Source organism: Heptranchias perlo, unplaced genomic scaffold, assembly GCF_035084215.1.
Source record: "Heptranchias perlo isolate sHepPer1 unplaced genomic scaffold, sHepPer1.hap1 HAP1_SCAFFOLD_50, whole genome shotgun sequence".
Classification (NCBI taxonomy): Eukaryota; Metazoa; Chordata; class Chondrichthyes; order Hexanchiformes; family Hexanchidae; genus Heptranchias; species Heptranchias perlo.
In genome coordinates, this window is record NW_027139516.1 from 5,492,630 (window position 1) to 5,514,050 (window position 21,421).

General features: G+C 47.6%; 1 non-coding gene across 1 annotated transcript; it reads right to left on the reverse strand.

Annotated features, from left to right (window-relative positions):
- Positions 1 to 18,505: 18,505 nt before the first annotated feature.
- On the reverse strand, positions 18,506 to 18,723 carry LOC137314036 (small nucleolar RNA U3). Its single transcript, XR_010961173.1, has one exon. It is a non-coding gene; the product is annotated as a small nucleolar RNA U3 (small nucleolar RNA).
- Positions 18,724 to 21,421: the final 2,698 nt, after the last annotated feature.

Below are 21,421 nucleotides of genomic sequence, written 5' to 3' on the forward strand. Positions count from 1 at the left end.
TCTTACACATAAAATCCATCAGGCCTCACCCCTCCCTATCTCTGTAACCTCATCCAGACCGACAGCCTCTCCCAATCATTCTGCTCCTCCACCTGTGCTCGCTTGTGCATCCGCAGTCCATTTGCCCCACTTTGACAGCCGTGCCTTCATCCATATCCACGTTCCAGACTGCCCACCCTAAACCCCTCCATCTCCCTCTCCTCCTGTCAGCCGTGGCTCAGTGGCAGCAGTCTCACATCTGAATCAGAAGATTGTGGGTTCATATCCCATTCCAGAGACTTGAACACATAATCGAGGCTGACACTGCAGTTAAGCAATGAGGGAGCGCAGTAATGTTGGAGGGAGCACCGTACTATCGGAGGGTCATTATAACTTAAGAAACAGGAGCAAGAGTAGGCCATGCGGCCCCTCGAGCCTGCTCTGCCATTTGATAAGATCATGGCTGATCTTCAAACTCAACTCCACATTTCCGCCCGATCCTCGATTCCATTAGAGTCCAAAAATCTATCGATTTCAGTCTTGAATATATTCAATGTCTCAGCATCCACAACCCTCTGGGGTAGAGAATTCCAAGAACTCACCACCCTCTGAGTGAAGCAATTCTTCCACATCTCAGTCCTAAATGGCCAAGCCGTTATCGCGAAACGATGTTCTGGACTACCTGACCAGGAGAAACAGCCTCTCCGCTTCTATCCTGTCAAGCCCTTTAAGAACTTTATACGTTTCAATGAAATCACCTCTCATTCTTCTAAATTACAGAGAACATGGAACCATTCTTCTCAAACCCTCCTCAGAGGACAACCCTCTCACCCCAGGAATCAATCTAGTGAAGCTTCGTTGTACCGCCTCCAAGGCAAGTATATCCTTCCTTAGATAAGGAGACCAATATTGTACACAATACTTCAGGTGTGGTCTCACCAATGTTCTGTACAATTGTAACAAGACTTCCTTACACTTGTACTCCAAACCCCTTGCAATAAATGCCAACATACCATTTGCTTTCCGAACTGCTTGTTGTACTTGCATGTTAATTTCCTGTGTTTCGTGGACAAGGACAACAAAGTCTCTCTGAACGCCAAAAATTAATAGTTTCTCGTCATTTAAAAAATGTTCTGTTTTTCTATTCTTCCAACCAAAGTGAATAACCTCACATTTCCCCACATTATACTCCATCTGCAACCTCTTACCCACTCACTTAATCTTTCTATATCCCTTTGCAGACTCTTTATGTCAGCTGACTTTTCCACCTATTTTTATGTTGTCAGAAAAATTGTACACATTGGTTAGTACAGAGGGAGCGCAGTACTTTCGGAGGGTCACTACTAAGGGAGCGCCCTGCTGATGGAGGGTCACTACTGAGGGAGCACAGTTCTGTAGGAGGGTCAGTACTGAGGGAGCGCAATACTGTCGCAGGGTCACGACTGAGGGAGCGCAGTACTGTAGGAGGGTCAGTACTGAGGGAGCGCAATGCTGTCGCAGGGTCACGACTGAGGGAGCACAGTACTGTAGGAGGGTCAGTACTGAGGGAGCGCAATACTGTCGCAGGGTCACGACTGAGGGAGCGCAGTACTGTAGGAGGGTTAGTACTGAGGGAGCGCAATGCTGTCGCAGGGTCACGACTGAGGGAGCACAGTACTGTAGGAGGGTCAGTACTGAGGGAGCGCAATGCTGTCGCAGGGTCACGACTGAGGGAGCGCAGTACTGTAGGAGGGTCAGTACTGAGGGAGCACAGTGCTGTCGGAGGGTCACTAATGAGGGAGCGCAGTGCTGTCGGAGGGTCACTACTTAGGGAGTGCAATACTGTCGGTGGGTCACTACTGAGGGAGCACAGTGCTGTCGGAGTGGCAGTACTGAAGGAGCCCAGTGCTGTTGGAAGGTCACGACTGAGGGAGCACAATACTGTCGGAGGATCACTGCTGAGGGAGCACAATACTGTCAGAGTCACAACTGAGGGAGCACAGTGCCATCGGAGCGGCACTACTGAGGGAGCACAATACTGTCAGAGAGTCACAACTGAGGGAGCACAGTGCTGTTGGAGGGTCAGTACTGAGGGAGCGCAGTGCTGTCTCAGGGTCACGATTGAGGGAGCGCAGTACTGTAGGAGGGTCAGTACTGAGGGAGCACAGTGCTGTCTCAGGATCACGACTGAGGGAGTGCAGTGCTGTCGGAGGGTCACCACTGAGGGAGCACGGTGCCGTCGGATGGCCAGTACTGAGGGAGCACAGTGCTGTCGGAGCGTCAATACTGAGGGAGCACAGTGCTGTCGGAGGGTCACCACTGAGGGAGCACAGTGCTGTCGGAGGGTCACGACTGAAGGAACACAATGCTGTCGGAGGGTGACTACTGAGGGAGCACATTGCTTTCGGAGGGTCAGTACTGAGAGAGCACAGCAATGTCAGAGGTGCCGATTTTTGTAGGACACTTTAAACCGAGCCCCATCTGCCCTCTCAAGTGGGTGTAAAAGATCCCCCGGCAATATTCAAAATAGTGTAGGGGAATTCTCCCCGGTGTCCTGGCCAATAATTATCCATCAACTAACATTACTTAAACTGATTTTCTGGTCATTTAGATCTATGAAATGTGTGGGATCTTGCTGCGTGCAAATTGGCTATCACGTTTCCGAGATTACCACAGTGACTACACTAAACAATGTTCTACATTAACTGTTTTGGGACGTCCTGAGATCTTGAAAGGCGCTATATAAAGGCAAGTTATTTCCTTCTTTCAGACCTTCCATGAAACCCATCTCTTGCTCGAAGCTTCTGTCATCCCTCCGAATATCTCTTTCTTTTGGGCCTTCTTTCGGGCACTAACGAGTCCTGCTCTCCTCTGTCAAAACTGCTCACTATTCCAGGATCATCCTGGAATTCAAAGATAACCCCCGGCTTGTTTTCACCAACACAAACCATCTTCTTAAACCCATCTCCCCTGCCCCCTCCACCCTCACCTCCAACGAAAAGTGCGAGGAGCTAACGGAATTCTTCATCAATAAGATTGAGACCATCCGTTCAGCTGCCTCTCTTCCCCGAGCCCACGAAGACAAACTTCCCCTACGCCCCCCACTGCCCGAGCCGTGAACTCACATCTTTATCTTGTTTCTCTCCTGTCTCCCCTCATACCCTCTCCGAGTTCATCTTGACCATAAGACCCACCTCCTGCTCCCTCGACCCTATTCCCACCAAACTGCTGACCACCCAACTTCCCTTCCCGGGCCCCATGTTATCTGATATTATTAACGGTTCCCTCTCCTCAGGTACTGTCCCTCTCCCCTTCAAATATGCCGTCATCAACACCCTCCTCAAAGAAACCACCTTGACCCCTCTTTCCTTGCAAATTACCGTCCAATCTCCAACCTCCCTTTCCTCTCCAAAGTCCTTCAACGTGTTTTCACCTCCTAAATCCGTGCCCATCTTTCTCGCAACTCCATGTGTGAATCCTTCCAATCAGGTATCCGCTCCTGCCACAGTACTGAAATGGCCCTTATAAAAGTCACAAATGACATCCTATGTGACTGTGACCGTGGTAAACTATTCCTCCTCATCCTTTTCGACCTGTCTGCAGCCTTTGACACGGTTGACCACACTATCCTGCTCCAAGGCCTGACTCCGGTCTACAGCTGGGTGGGACTGCGCTCGCCTGGTTCCATTCTTATCTATCCAGTGGTAATCAGTGAATAATCTGCAATGGTTTCTCCTCCTTCTACCGCATCGTTACCTCTGGAGTCCCCCAAGGATCCATCCTTGCTCCCCTCATATTTCTCACCTACATGCTGACCCTCGGCTACATCATCCAATAACACCACGTCAGATTCCACATGTACACTGACCACACCCATCTCTACCTCACAACCACCTCCCTCGACCCCTCCACTGTCTCTCATTTGTCACATTGCTTGTCCGACATTCAGTACTGGATCAGCAAAAAAATCCTGCGACTCAATATTGGGAAGACCGAAGCCATTGTCTTTCATCCCTGCCACAAACTCCGTTCCCTAACCACCGACTCCATCCGTCTCCCTGGCCGTTCGCAACCTTGGCGTCCTATTTGATCATGAGATGAGCTTCTGACCATATAGCCGCTCCATCACCAAGACAGCTTACTTCCACATCCGTAACATCACCCATCTCGACCCCTGCCTCAGCTCATCTGCTGCTGAACCCCTCCCCCCCCCCCCGCCATTCATGCCTTTGTTACCCAATTGGACTATTCCAATGGTTTACTGGCCGGCCTCTTATCTTCCACTGTCCATAAACTTGAGCTCATCCAAAACTCTGCTGCCCGCATCCTAACTCGGACTAAGTCCCTTTCTCCCTTCATCCCTGTTCTCGCCGAACTACATTGGCTCCAGATCCGGGAGCGGCTCGATTTTAAAATTCATATCCTTGTTTTCAAATCCCTCCATGGCCTCGCCCCTCCCTACATCGGTCACCTCCTCCAACCCCACAACCCTCCGCGATCTCTGCCCTCCTCCAATTCTGGCCTCTTGCACATCACCGATTTTAATTGCTTAACAATTGGCGGCTGTGCCTTCTGCTGCCCAGTCCTCAAGCTGAGGCCGATGCACCATTCGAGATATCTCTCACCGAATACCAGTGAGGCCGATGCACCATTCGAGATATCTCTAGCCGAATACTCGTGAGGCCGATGGACCGTTCGAGATATCCCTCACTGAATACCAGTGAGATCGATGGACCGTTCGAGATATCTCTCACCGAATACCAGTGAGATCGATGGACCGTTCGAGATATCTCTCACCGAATACCAGTGAGGAAGATGCACCATTCGAGATATCTCTCACCGAATACCAGTGAGACCGAAGGACCATTCGAGATATCTCTCACCGAATACCAGTGAGACCGATGGACCATTCGAGATATCTCTCACCGAATACCAGTGAGACCGATGGACCATTCGATATATCTCTCACCGAATACCAGTGAGACCGATGGACCATTCGAGATATCTCTCACTGAATACCAGTGAGACCCATGGACCATTCGAGGTATCTCTCACCGAATGCTAGTAGGACCGATGGACCGTTAGAGATATCCCTCGCTGAATACCAATGAGACCGATGGACCATTCGAGGTATCGCTCAGCGAATAGCAGTGAGAACGATGGACCATTCGAGGTATCTCTCACTAAATACCAGTGAGACCCATGGACCATTCGAGGTATCTCTCACCGAATGCTAGTAGGACCGATGGACCGTTAGAGATATCCCTCGGTGAATACCAATGAGACCGATGGACCATTCGAGGTATCGCTCAGCGAATAGCAGTGAGAACGATGGACCATTCGAGGTATCTCTCACTGAATACCAGTGAGACCCATGGACCATTCGAGGTATCTCTCACTGAATACCAGTGAGACCGATGGACCATTCGAGGTATCGCTCAGCGAATACCAGTGAGACCGATGGACCATTCGAGGTATCTCTCACTGAATACCAGTGAGACCCATGGACCATTCGAGGTATCTCTCACTGAATACCAGTGAGACCGATGGACCATTCGAGGTATCGCTCAGCGAATACCAGTGAGACCGATGGACCATTCGAGGTATCTCTCACTGAATACCAGTGAGAACGATGGACCATTCGAGGTATCTCTCACCGAATACCAGTGGGGCCGATGGATCAGCTTGATTACCATCTCTCTGAGGCTACAATAGAACTCATTGTTGGAATATATTTGTTTAATTGCCTGTAATTATCTGTTGCTCATCAAGATCCGTTTAATTTCCACACGAGCCACAGAGCAGAGTTGCCCTCCGACAGACCATAATTTTCCTGTTCACGCCTGGTGCTCTAAACATGTTTTATCGCTCCCACGCTCTCCACCAAATCTCTCAAATAGGAGTCCTATCTCTATGGAGGGGGGTGGGGGTGCGGTTATCGCCTTTTACCTGAATACTCAGATCCATTCGTCCACATTCATGTCAATGTTTGACAAACACTGTCTGTTGTCTTTCACACATCTGTCGAACCTTGGGGTCAGAGATGTAGGGGGTAATTTCACCTTCACTGCTTGGGCGGTAAACTGATGAAGCAAAAATTAAAATTGGGCTGGTTCGATTAGGGGCGGGTGACACGCTCTACCAGTTCAGCCCCCAGCGATGGTGAAAATTTCACTCCACGTGTTGTGAACTGATGCAATTTGAGAAAATGGACCAGCTTGTGGGCTTCGAAAATTGATACTAGGGCGTAGGTCAGGAAAGGTGTGGCCGATTTTATGTATCTGCGCCTGGCGGAAATGGGTTGGTAGAGACGACGAAATGGTGTCAGTTCACTTATCGCCCCTTTAACGCTGGCGGTCTTGCCTCCACCATCATGGGTAGGGTCCTGAGAAGAGCAGACGGAGCAACATCCGCCTGTTTCCGGTCAGGCCACGTGTAATATGTAAATCAGAGTATTATGACGTACACGGGACACCATTTAATGTTGGTTACAAATGGAAGGAGGAGCCGCCCTTTCGATGGGCGTTGAGTGGTCCAGAACACTGAGGAGTTTCATTTTGACCTATATTTTGTGGGGTAAGGGGAGCAAGAAAGCTTTCCATTCACCTGCTGCGGCCATGCAAAATCTCTCGGCCCCTGATCGGATCAGAAATGTATCAGGAAGTTTCCTTGTATATCTGTGTAACCAGGCCCAGCCCCATGTCCCATTAAACTCCCTGCAGTGACTAAACATTACTTCACAGCAGCTCAGAGAGGAAACGATCTCCGGAACTCCCCACTAGAGTTTGAAATTGCATTAATATTTTACCAGTTAGTAATGGTCCGCGTGTTGGTCCATTATTATTCTGTTCTGGTCAAAACAAATGTCCCAATTAACAGGACACTGTCTGACCCTGACAGCTCACCCTCAATCCATCCCACCGGGCAGTGTGTGTGATGGGAAATAATCATCAACCGAAAAGGAGGATTTGATTGTTTTCATTTCAGAATTAAACATTTAATATTGAAATCATATTATTTCCAGACTAATAACAACAAGCAATTTCATGTTGGAATCACATCTTGTATCATTTCAAAACACCACATTTGTTGGGGAGAATGTAATTCCTGTCTGGTATTTCCAAATTTATTGGAAGTATTGGATTGATATCAGTTACTTCAGTGAACTCATTGAGGTCAATGGATAGTAAAATCAGGTGCACTGAATAACGGGCGCCCGATCCACCACCGCCCGTCTTACGCCACCGCCAAACGTGAAAATCTACTCTCATTGACTCTATTTAATTTTGGATGAAAAATCTTCAGATGTTTCTATGATTTAACTAATGTAACAATTAGATTCAGTGGGTATTTCACCCCGTTCTTCAGCTCCTCTCTGAATTTAGTCTGGGTCACAGCATAAATACACGTGTTGGTGCAGGAACTGAGAAGTTGAAGCATGAATCCGGCTGACTCAATGTCACTTGCCGTATAGTACTGGGCGTTTGTTACACGCAGAGAAATAAAATAAAAAACGAATGTGCTCCATAACAATATAAAACTGCCTGATATACTGAAGAGTAAAATGATGGATTTCCTTCGGTTTTCCATCTCTGGATCCTTGTGATTTTCTCCACTGCTGCGGCCCCGGAGTCCCCGGCGGACTCTACTGGTCGCTACAATGTGCCTGGCGGTGGGAACATTGAACAGTAAAATCAGAATGAATGGAAGACAAGGCATTAACAGAAGACTAAACAAGTCAAACGCTGCCCATTCGGGTGAAGTGAAAAAGGTCAGTTTCAAGAAACAACCCCGGGGTACATTGTCCATTATATATTCCGGGTCAAATACAAAGTACCAGGGAATGTTTAGTAAACAGCTCAGAGCACTCACCACCCCGATAACAGCAGCTGCCGTTTTCTCGGTGCAATATTTTGTTTTCAGCTTCTGACAACAAATGGCCACAAATCGATCAAAGGTGAAAACCACTGTGAACCAGATAGAGGCTGTTGTAGCTGTTGAAATCAGGATAAGAATTAGACGGCACACGGGGGTAATGGTCAAGAATGAAACTGGGAAATAAATCTCAGCAATGCGCCACATTATGACAGCAGTGATAACGACCAGGATATCGCCCACTGCCATTCCCACCAAGTAGCGAGTGATACATTTGGAGAATCCGCACTTTCCTCGGGACAGGATCACAATCGCCATCAAGTTAACTGTAAGAGAGAGAAACAGAAGCAAATAAATTACTGATCAGGCATAGAGTGAAAGCAGCAGTTTGACAGGATCTGGGGTGAAATTTCCAGCTTTGTTGCTGCATCAAACGGTGGAAACTGATTCACTGACCTGGGCAGCGCGTTCGGGCAGAGAAATGTTTTCAAACACAATTATCATTAATGAATTGGGAAATTGATATAGAAAGTGAATAAAGTGAGCACCAGATCCACTGGAAGGGCCGAGTGAGGGCGCAGTGCCGGTGGGGAAGGGAGAAGGCATTTTAAAGACCGGGAATCCAACAGGTTAAATCCGGATTTGGGCTCCAAATGGACGAGAAATTGAGCGAAGAGCCGGGAAGGTGAGAGGACAGGGGGAGGTGCTGCTGGTTTGTTGCTCTGGGTGAAGAGAGCCGACACGGACCGGCACAAAACGGGAAAGACCAAGATCCGTGGCGGTGAGTTTGAGCTTCGGATTGGATTGGAAGAAGCAGCTGCAGGCCGAACGAGTGAGTGAGATTGGGAGGAAGACAAGGAAAAGGACATGTTGGAGCTGGAGGGGAGTCAGTAGCAGATCGTTTGGGAAAACTAATAAACTGAGGCAACGGATGAGGAGAAATAGGATTCAATGCAGTGGGAGGAGAGGCTGGGATTCACAGGGAGAGACTGGAGCAGAGTGTTAGAGGAAATCTAATCTATAGGTCCCAGTAACATGATCCATTCAATAAATTCAACCTTTAATTGCTTTGGTTTTTGGTGTCAATGAACTGCTCGTTGGTTACATAATGTGTTCAATAAATTTAATTTGCATAATCAATTAAAATTACATTAAAATACAATCATTGAATTAGCCTCGTCCTTTATTCAATGAAGCTGACACACAGCTTCTAGAATACAATATCCCAATAATTCATTGCGATAAAGAAATCACTGATTTTGTTCTTTAATTACATTTCAATTATGTTTATGTATTCAATCAGTAAACAAGTAAATGGAACATTCACATGAACAGACTGAGGACCTGCTATCGATAAACACACACGGCGAGAGTACAATAAAACTCTCAAAATCTGACAACATCCTAATAACATCTTCAAGTCACATTTCCTCTTCATAATTGTACTGGAAGTTTCAGCAGTTCATTCCGATGAATTATTCACACCGCTGCTGCTCTCTCTCTCCCCTCTCTCGGTCCCTGTGTGTGTATCTTTCTCTCTGTCTCTCTCTTTCTCTCGTTTCTTCTCCCCCCTACCTCTCGTTTTCCTTCTCAGTTACTTTCTCTATCGCTCCTCTCTATGTCTCTGCACTGTCTCCACTATCTTTCTCAATGCCCCTTTTCACATCCGAGTAAATCCTAACATCCTGCACCTGCTTTCTCTTTCACCAGCCCCGCTTTCCAACGATCCTATTCTTAATGTCAGATTGTTAAATGGTGAAGCATCTGTGAACTGTTTAATATGTCCACAGATCATCCAATGCTCCACCTGTTCACCTACACTGTTCACTTCATCTACAATGCATGGAATAAACAGAATTGAATCCCTCTTCCAGATATACCTCACAATAATTGAAATTCCTTCCCCTGTAATTACAAAGTACAGCGTTAGATGGCGGCATTTTTCAATTAACAAAACACCAACATCACCGCTGCTACTTTTCATCTACAGATACATAGAGGGCTCGTGATTACAACAGATAAAGTGCAAACTGATACAACATGACCTCGAAATATTGCATTTTACAGTGAATTCATCCACAGTTAATCAGAGAATGAGATGTGAAAGAATCAGCATTAAACTCAGTTCAGGAACCAGACATCTGAAGCGGCGTCAGATACACACACAATGAAATAATCTTTCATAACATTGATAACCAATAAATACATTGAAATCCGTTAAACTGAACTATGTTATCTGGGAGGGAGGACATTGCGCTGCCTCCTTGTAACACCGAGACCGTGAGCTGTCTCATGACCAATCACTGAAAACACATTTATGAAAAAAAATTCCAGGAGAGGTTCGTTCCACAACATGAAACTGTTAACAGCTCCTGGTGGTCTGATACCAGCTCTTAGCCCAGACACCTGATTCAAAAACATTCAGCACAGAGAATATTTCAGTAACAATGACAAGGTTAGATATACAAGATCATAACGCATACAATGCAACAGCTGCAACACAAAAAGACAAGAGACTTAGGACAGTCGATCAACTGATAGAACAGAACAGTCCACTGCGCAATGCACGATGGGAGAAAAATAGTGCCAAGTACAGCAGCAGAGTTAATATCGATTTACACCACGAACAGCTGAGATGATGGCTTACCTGGAACCCCAACGGCTGCAAGAACAGGATAATAAATACATTATATCTGATACATTACTGAATATCCCATTTCTGTGAGAAGCAATGACTTCTGTTGGCCTGGAAACCGCGGCTCCGGCAGGCAGTCAGTGTGGATTCATTACAGCGATCCCTGATTTATACAGGGGGTAAATCTCCACTGACACGGTTATACCCCTGATCATTGCTATTAGTTACAGTCATTTGAACAAACACATTTCTTCAGCAGCTTTGCCTCCATGCAAATGATGACGTGGATATATTACAACCATCTCACAGTTCAGAACCTTGTCTTAATGAGACGTCTCTCAGGAATAAAGTTCAAAGCTGTGCTCAGAAAGGACATGTCCAACAATGAGCGGGTCCATTTAAAGTTTTGATTTAATTGTATTGACCATGTTCACTCCTGGAGATTCATTTATACATTTTACAGATTTCTTTACTTTGTACATTGAATCCAGGGACACAAGCAGACTGGTTTCACTCTGTTCCTGCAGTTTCCCAGTTAAAGTATGAATTTGGAGTCTCTGACACGAAGGCAGCCTCTAAAAGGGACCCCATCCTTTCAAGCAATGCTTAACAACACTGTGTGTGAAAACTATTCTCCTCACATCCCCTCTAGTTGCTTTGCAAATTATTTTAAACCTATGACTTCTGGTTTTCAATCCAGTTGCCAAAGTAAACAATTTCCCATATTTGCTCTATAAAAACACGTCATTATTGTCAACACCTCCCCTTAACCTTCTCTGATCTGAGACGAACAATCCCAGCTTCTCCAATCCCTCCACATAACTGAAGTCCCTCATCCCTGGTATCACCCTGGTAAATCTCCACTGAACCCTCTCCAAGGCCTTGACATCCTTCTTAACGTGTGATGACCAGTGTTGCACACAATAGACCGGCTGAGGCCTAACCAGTCTTTTGTAAAGGTTTAACATCACTTCCCTATTTGTGTATTCAATGCCCCTATTTACAAACTCATCTATCCCTTACACTTGCTTAACCGCCTTATCAACTTGCCCTGCTACCTTCAAAGATTTGTGAATATGCGCCACCAGGTCCCTTTGCTCTTCCACCACCCTCAAAATAGTACATTGACTGACATCGAAACTCCAGCACGGAAACAGGCCATTCGGCCCAACTGGTTTATGCCAGCTTTTTTGCTGCATACGAGCCCCCTCCCTCCCACTTCATCTAACACTATCAGGGCACGTTATTCCTTTCTCAATCTTGTGCTTATCGAGCTGCCCCTTAAATGCCCCTGTGTTAATTCCCTCAACTACTCCTTATGGCAGCGCATTCCACAGTCTTACCACTCTTTGGGTAAAGAAGTTTCTCCTGAATTCCCTATTGGATGCATTAGTGACTATCTTATATTTATGACCTCCAATCTTGGACTCCCTCACAAGTGGAAACATTTTCTCTACGTCTACCCTATCAAACCCTATCATTATCTTAAAGATCTCTATCAGGTCACCCCTCACCTTTCTCTTTTCTGCAGAAAAGAGATCCAGCCTCTTCACCCTTTCCTGATAAGAATACCCTCTCAGTTCTGGAATCAACATTGCGAATCCTTTTTGCACTCTCTCCAATGCCTTTATATATGTTTTTAATATGGAGACGTGAACTGTGCGCAAAACCACAAGTGTGGCCTAACCTAGGCTCCACACAAGTTTTACATAACTTCATTAGTTGTAAATTCTATCCCTCTAGATTTGAAGCCCAGTGCGTGATTTGCCTTTTTTAACCTGTGTCGCTACTTTTAGTGATTTGTGTATTTGTGCCCCAAGATTTTATTCTTCTAGTACATTCTGTGCAATACAATGTGAAATAGCCTTACACGGTGGTCTTTCCCCATAGACCCTTTGCATAGGCCGCACCTCGCTTCATTATATCCCTCAGCACGTACTCCTGGACCTTGGAGTATGTCAGTTGGCAACACTCGATCATGGACAGCTCCATCAGCTGGAAGACCAGCAGGTTTGGGGCGGACCAAAGGGACTCCTTCACCGAGTTGATGGTCTTCCAGCAGCAGTTGATATCTGTCTTGGTGTGGGTCCTGGAGAACTGCCGGTAGAGCACAGCATCCTGTGTTACTGAGGCGTTGGGGATGAACCGGGACAGATGCAAATGCATCTGTCTCCATACCTTCTGCACCAAAGAGCAGCCCGCCAGGAGATGGACGACGATCTCCTCCCCGCCGCAGCCTCAGAGGGAAGCTCACGGTAGGGCTGAGGACAGTGAACCTACTGCTGATCGGAACAAACGTCGGTGACGTCGTCCATTTGTTGGGAGGCCATAACCTGAGACCATCCGCTGCCTCGGGTAGTCGCCCCCTTATATCTGCATCCTACCTGATCAACGCAGCAAACTGCTCGATGCCACATACGATCAAGGCCGCGGAGAGAGGACAGACCTGCCTGACTCCATATCTGATTGGAGGGCTCTCCGACACTTACGCGTTGGTTAGGACTGTGCTACGGATGTCTGTGTAGTGCAGCCAGATCTAATCGCGGATTCCATCCCCAAAACACATTTTGGAGAGCACGCCCATCATGTACGTTTGGGATATTCTGTCAAAGGCCTTCTCCTGGTCCAGGCTGATCCATGAGCAGCACAAGGCTATCGGAGATCTTCCTGTCGGGTACGGTACAGGTCTGATCCGGGTGGATCACCAGCTCCAGAGCAGACTTGAGCCTATTGGCGATGACCTCGGACAGAATCTTGTAGTCGACATTTAGCAAGGAAATGGGTCACCAATTTCTGATTTCCCCCCTCTCCCCCTTCTGCTTGTCGATGAGGGAGATGATGCCTTTCCTCATGGACTCTGACATGCTGCCTGCCAGAAGCAAACCCCCGTAAACTTCCAGCAGGTCTGGGCCTAACCAGTCCTTCAGAGCCGAGTGCAAGTCAACCAGTAAGCCATCGCTCCTGGGACTTCTACTCTTCTCGAAGGACCAGACGGCATTTGTCAGCTCGTCCAATGTCAGTGGCCGATCCATGCTTTCCTGCTCGATGTCCTCTAAGACCTCAGTGATAGAGAACAGGAAGGACTAGTAGGCCGTGCTGTCTGTGGACTTTGAGTCACAAAGCCCGGCATAAAAGGACTTGCTGATCCTCAGTATGTCGGTCTGTGAAGACGTCACCGAGCCCTCTTCCTCCTTCAGGCTGCTGATCACCAGAGGTCTCTCTGTGCAGCTTCTGGAAGAAGAAGCGCGAGCACTTCTCGCCCTGCTCCACGGTGCGGACTCTGGGCCGGAAGGTGATCTTTGAGGCCTCGGAGGTGAAGAGCGAGGCTTGCCGGCCCTTCACCTCTCTGAGATCCCCCCCACTCCACCCCCTCGACATCGCCCCGCATCGACTGCAGCTGGAGTAGATCCTCTATGCTTTTCTGGAGTTGTGACACTTCCCTCTGTCTGCCTCTCTCGCCTTCTGAACACCTTTGAGGATGAAGAACCTCTTGATATTGCCCTTGATCGCTTCCCACGAGTGCACCGTGGAGTCGAATAAGGGTTTCATGGTCCTCCAACCTGTATAATTCCTCTTTCCATCCTCAATGTTCTTCGGGGTCAACAGTGTCAAGTTCAACTTCCATCTCCCCCTGCCCGCCCTCTGGTCCTCCTGTGATTGACAGTCGGCCAGTAGGAGGCAGTGGTCAGAGAGGAATACCGGTTGGAAGTCGCTGGATCTGACCTTGAGCGTTGGGGACACATACAGGAAGTCTATCCTGGAACAGATGGTCCCACCCGGCCTGGACCAGGTGTCAGGGTTGCGGAACACATCGCAGAGTTTTGCATCTTTCACCGCTTCCATCAGGAGTTTGGACGTGGTGTCCAGTATTTCCCCGGCCCTGCTGGATCGTCCAGCGTCATCGAGGATGCAGTTGAAGTCTCCGGCGAGAAAGACCGACCAGTAGGACGCCAGCGGCATCCGGAGATGCTGGAAGACCTCCAGCCGTTCGCTCCTGAGCTTCGTGGCGTACATATTAGAATTAGAGAAAGGTTACAGCATGGAAGGAGGCTATTCGGCCCATCGAGTCCACATGCACTTTATGTAAGAGCAATCCAGCTAGTCCCATCCCCCGCCCTATCCCCGTAGCCCTGCACATTTTTCCTTTCAAGTACTTATCCAGTTCCCTTTTGAAGGCCATGATTGAATCTGCCTCCACCACCCCCTCGGGCAGAGCATTTCAGATCCTAACCACTGGCTGTGTAGACATTTTTGAATACCTCTATCAAATCTCCTCTTGAACTTCTCTGTTCCAAGGAGAACAATCCCAGCTTCTCCAGTCTATCCACTTAACTAAAGTCCCTCATCCCTGGAATCATTCTCATAAATCTCTTCTGCACCCTCTCTAAGGCCTTCACATCTTTCCTAAAGTGCGGTGCCCAGAACTGAACACAAAACTCCAGTTGTGCCCTAACCAGTGTTTTATAAACTTTCATCATGACTTCCTTGCTTTTGTACTCTATGCCTCAATTTATAAAGCCCAGGATCCCGTCTGCTTTTTTAACCGCTTTCACAACTTGCCCTGTCACCTTCAATTATTTGCGCACATATACCCTCAGATCTCTCTGCTCCTGTAACCTTTTAGAATTGTGCCCTCTAATTTAAATTGCCTCTCCTCGTTTTTCCTACCGAAATGTATCAATTCGCATTTTTCTTCGTTCAATTTCATCTGCATAGATTTAAGGTGATTGGCATTTCACCAGCCTGCCTATATCTTCTTGAAGTCTATCACTATCCACCTCACTGTTCGCTACACTTACAATTTTTTTTCGTCTGCAAATTTTGAAATTGTTCCCTGTACACCCAAGTCGAAGTCATTATTATATATCAAGAAAAGCAATGGTCCCAGCACCGACCCCTGGAGAACATCAATGTACACCTCCATCCAGTCCGAAAAACAACCATTCACCACTACTCTCTGTTCCCTGTCACTCAGCCAATTCTGTATCCATTTTGCTACTGCCCCCTTTATTCCATGGGCCCAATCTTGATGACAAGCCCACCATGCGGTACTTTATCAAACGCCTTTTGAAGATCCATATACACCATATCAAATGCATTGCCCTCATCTACCCTCTCTGTTAACTCATCAAAAAACTCTATCAGGTTAATTGAACACGATTTGCCTTTAACAAATCCGTGCTGGCTTTCCCTAATCAATCCACACTCTTTCAAGTGTCTGTTAATTCTGTCCAGGATTATTGTTTCTATAAGTTTCTCCACCACCGACGTTAAACTGACTGGACTATAGTTGCTGGGTTTATCCTCACACCCTTTTTGAACAAGGGTGTAATATTTCCATTTCTCCAGTCCTCTAGTCCCATATCTACGGATGTTTGGAAGATTATGGCCAGTACCTCCACAATTTCCACCCTTACTTCTGTCAGCAACCGAGGATGCATCACATCCTGACCGAGTGACTTATCTACTTTAAGTACAGCTAGCCTTTCTAGTATCTCTTCTTTATCAATGTTTAGCCCATCCAGTATCTCATCTTCCTTTACTGAGACTCTGGCAGAAGCTTCTTCCTTGTTAAAGTCAGATATGAAGTACTCATTTCGTACCTCGGCCATCCCCTCTGCCTCCATTAGTAAATCTCTTTTATGGTCCCTCATGGGCCCTCCTCTTACGACCCGTTTACTTTTTACAGGCTTGCATAAGACGTTTCGATCCCCTTTTATGTTGGCCGCAGTCGGAGCGGGGCATTAATGTACAGAACGTCTGCTACGAGCAGGCGGCCACCCACCAACTCTTTAACCTCTGGAATGGTGAATTGAAGCAGAATCCCCAGGCCCGAGGAACGACTATCGTTGATTCCCGACCAGTTCGATTGCTACTGGGTCCACATGCGTGACCACTGCCGGTAGTTGCTGAGTTGCAGGTTCCCGCACTCCTGCCGGAACAGCAGGTCCCTCTTGACCCTGGACAGGTAGTTTAAGACTACGCACGTTTATGGATGCAATTTTGAAAGCCGTTTTAAAAATACAAAGGACAACAATTAACGTCTTCCAATTGCATCAGTCCAGGTTCTACGTTGCCGTCCATTTCCAATCCTCGGTCCAGATTCTGCATTGGTGTCGTGTGCTGGAACTTATCGACGGTCCTTGGGATGAGGAAGGAGGCCTGTCCTCCGTTGATGGAGGGTCAGCGTCTGTTCCTTCTCCAGTGGGAGTGTGAAGAGCGGCTCCTCAGTGAGAAATGACAGTGGCCTTCCCTTCCGCTTCTCCTTGAAGGCCTGGGGCAACTTTTGCCATTTTGCGACATCCTTAAAGGTCACTTCCACATAGCTGCTCCTCGGGAAACCCTCATTCATGCTTTTGTTACCTCCAGACTCGACAACTCCAATACTCGCCTGGCCGCCCTCCCACCATGCAGGAAGACGATGTCTGCAGTCTTGAAACCGCAGGTTTGGAGAAGAACCTTCTTCAGGAAAATATTTCGTTTCCATGGCGAAGTTCCTTCACGCGCCCTCGCAGTCAGCCTGACGGTATTTCACACCTCGGGCCCACGTGCTCGGGGAGCCCTTGTCACCGCGTCCGCTGCAAATTAGTATTCACTTTACTGGAGAAAGGTGTTAGACTTGTCTCCGGCCAGCATGAGGATCCACCTCTACATCAGCAAAGCTTAAACTGGTACTAGCTGATTCTACTTGATCTGGCGCCTTCCTCATAATGGGATCTCCCCTGTCAGGTAAGCAGTTGATATCGCACCTTTCACTACCTCAGGGCGTCCCAAAGCTCTTTACAGCCAAAGAAGTACTTTTTGAAGTCTAGTCCCCTCTCCTCTCCTCCATTGTCCAGCTGGATGGGACTGCCCTCACCTGCTTTATTTCGTATCTATCCATTCGTAGCCAGATAATCACGTGCAATGGCTTCTCTTCCAACTCCCCCAAGGATCTATCCTTGCCCCCCTCCTATTTCTCATCTACATGCTGCCCCTTGGCTACATCATCCAAAAACTCGTCGGGTCCCACATGTACGCTGCCGGCACTCAGCTCTACCTCACCTCCACCTCTCTCCACACCTCCATTGCCTCTGATTCGTCACACTGCTTGTCTGATATCTATCAGTGGATGAGCAGAAATTTCCTCCAATTAAGTATTGGGAAGACCAAAGCCACGATTGCCTGCTATAAATTCCCTTCCCAATGTCTCAGACCAAACCAGACTGTTCGCAGCCTCGGTGTCCTTTTTGACCCAGAACTGATCTTCCGACCCCAGATTCTCTCCATCACCAAGACGGCCTACTTCCACCTCCATAATATCGCCCGTCTCTGCCTCAGCCCATCTGCTACTAAAACCCTCATCCATGTTTTTGTTACCGCCAAACTCGACAATTCCAAGGCTCTCCTGGCCGCCCTCCAATCATGCACCCTCCATAATCTTCAGCATATCAAAATTCTGCTGCCCGTATCCTAACTCACACCAAGTTCCATTCACCAATCCTCCTTGCTACTACAGAAAGAACTCGCATTTAAAGAGCGCCTTTCATGACCGAAGGACATCCCCAAGCAGTTTTGAAGTGTAGCCACTGTTGTAATGTAGGAACCGCCGCAGACAATTTGATCGCATTAAGGTCCCCAAACCGCAATGGTGTATTGGGCAGATGATCTGTTTTATTGATGTTGGTTGAGGGGTAAATATTGACCAGGACACCTGGGAGAACTCCCCTCAAGTTCTTCGAAATAGTGTCATGCGATCTTTTACATCCACCTGAGATGGCAGGCGGGGCATCGGTTTAATCAGTACTGCAAGTCCCTCAGTACCGTAAGCCTCGATTTTGTGCCCCATTAACGACGTTATTTCAGCGACTGTACCTAATCAGTTCAGTGCAAACTCTCAGTGATGAGTTACAAACCGACAAAAGGAGGGGAGAGCAATAGATAGCAGCACGAGTTCGGCTGAGATGGCAGAGATTACACTCTCACTGGAGGGAAGCACCTGTGAATATAAAACAACTGTCGTTTAAATATTGCTACTTTTGAGCTGTAGAAACACGAACCACTCAGAATGCATTTCCTTCTTCCACTTCTCGCACACTGAGAGAAGGGAACGGTCATCAATGGCCACAAGCGCTGGTATAAAGCAACACTTTCAACCCGCTTCACGCTCAGAAGGAAAAGCTCCATCTCCTCCTCGTGGTTAGTGAAACCAAACACTTCAGAACACATTTCTCAAATTCAAAAACTATGGAAATGATCTCTAAAAGTACAGTCTTATTAAAAGCATGCCGCAACACCGCTCTCCACCCTCAGCGAGCCCCCTTTAACATAGGCTGAGCGCATTCTTCGACCATTCATTGCACCCGGTAGGGTATCGAATAAAAACGCAATTAATCTTCTCTGCAACATTTGTAACTTATAATTCTGGGAAAAAGAAAGAGCGTTTCTGTCGTACAACCATTACCCAGTAGGCACTAATTTGCATAATGTAGATACCAGTCTCCAGCAACTGTCCTGATCATAAGAACATAAGAATGTAAGAAATAGGAGCAGGAGTAGGCCATACAGCCCCTTGAGACGGCTCCGCCCTTCAATCAGATCATGGCTGATCTTCAACCTCAACTTCACTTTCCTGCCCGATCCCCATATCCCTTGATTCCATCTAGAAGGACAAGAGCAGCAGGTACATGAAAACAACACCACCTGCAAGTTCCCCTCCAAGTCACACACCATCCCGACTTGGAAATATATCGGCCGTTCCTTCATCGTCGCTGGGTCAAAATCCTGGAACTCCCTTCCGTACAGCACTGTGGGAGAACCTTCACCACACAGACTACAGCGGTTGAAGAAGGCGGCTCACCACCACCTTCTCAAGGGCAAATAGGGATGGGCAAAAAATGCTGGCCTCGCCAGCGACGCCCACATCCCATGAACGAATAAAAAAATCCAAAAGTCTATCCATCTTAGCCTTGAACATACACTACGACGGAGCATCCACAGCCCTCTGGAGTAGAGAATTCCAAAAATTCACCACCCTCTGAGTGAAGAAATTCTTCCTCATCTCAGTCTTAAATGGCCGACCCATTATCCTGAAACGATGCCCCCAAGTTCTAAACTCTCTAGCCAGGGAAACAACCTCTCAGCATCTACCCTGTCAAAACCCGATGATGCACACAGTTGGTGGGTGACCCAGCACTGTGATCATTGATGCACACAGAGGGTGGGTGACCCAGCACTGTGATCAATGATTCACACAGAGGGTGGGTGACCCAGCACTGTGATCAATGATTCACACGGTGAGTGGGTGACCCAGCACTGCGATCATTGATTCACACGGTGGGTGGGTGACCCAGCACTGTGATCATTGATTCACACAGTGAGCGAGTGACCCAGCACTGTGATCATTGATTCACACAGTGGTTGGGTGACCCAGCACTGTGATCATTGATTCACACAGTGAGTGATTGACCCAGCATTGCGATCATTGATTCACACAATTTTTGGGTGACCCAGCAATGTGATCATTGATTCACACAGTGGGTGGGTGACGCAGCGCTGTGATCATTGATTCACACAGTGAGTGGGTGACCCAGCACTGTGATCATTGATTCAGACAGTGAGTGCTTAACACTGAAACTGTGATCATTGATTCACAGCTATGTCCTGTCCCACCGGCAGGCCAGACTCACCAGGGCTGGCAGTGCAGCTGTATAGAGTCAGGGGAGAATGGCCCTGGAAATAGTTAACATTGACTTGGGGCCACAAGAAGGCTCTTGTCATCAGGGCAGGACATGGGCAAGGCAATCTCCTGTGATTACCACTTACCGCCCTCCATCAGCTGATGAATCAGTCCTCCTCCATTTTGATCACCAATTGGAGGAAAGACTGAGAGTAGCAAGGGCACAGAATGTACTCGAGGTGGGGGACTTCAACTTCCATCACGTTGGGGATGAGTGGGTGGACATATGAGGATAGGTTGAGTAGATTGGGACTCTACTCATTGGAGTTCAGAAGAATGAGAGGCGATCTTATTGAAACATATAAAATTGTGAAGGGGCTTGATCGGGTGGATGCGGTAAGGATGTTCCCAAGGATGGGTGAAACTAGAACGAGGGGAACATAATCTTAGAATAAGGGGCTGCTCTTTCAAAACTGAGATGAGGAGAAACTTCTTCACTCAGAGGGTGGTAGGTCTGTGGAATTTGCTGCCCCAGGAAGCTGTGGAAGCTACATCATTAAATACATCTAGAGCAGATATAGACAGTTTCCGAGAAGTGAAGGGAATTAGGGGTTACGTGGAGCGGGCAGGAAATTGGACATGAATTTAGATTTGAGGTTAGGATCAGATCAGCCATGATCTTATTGAATGGTGGAGCAGACTCGAGAGGCCGATTGTCCTACTCCTGCTCCTATTTCTTATGTTCTTATCGCCAAGAGTGGCTCAGTAGCACCACTACTGACCGAGCTGGCCGAGTCCTGAAGGGCATAGCTGCCAGACTGGACCTGCGACAGGTGGTGAGTGAACCAACACGAGGGAAAAATCTGCTTGACCTCATCATAAGACCTTAAGACCATAAGAGATAGGAGCAGCAGCAGGCCATTCTGGCCCTCGAGCCTGCTCCGCCATTGAATGAGATCATGGCTGATCTGATTTTTACCTCAACTCCACTTCCCTCCTTTTCCCCATATCCTTTGACTCCCTGACAGAACAAAAATTTGTCTAACTCAGCCTTGAATGTATTCAATGGCTCAGCCTCCAACGGTTTTTGGGGTAAAGAATTCCAAAGATTCACGACCCTCTGGGAGAAGAAATTCCTCCTCATTTCCTTCTTAAACGGGCGACCTCTTATTCTGAGACTATGCCCCCTAGTTTTAGATTCCCCCATGAGGGGCAACATCCTCTCAGCATCTACCCTTTCGAGTCCCGTCAGAATCTTGTATGCTTCAATAAGATCTCCTCTCATTTTTCTAAAC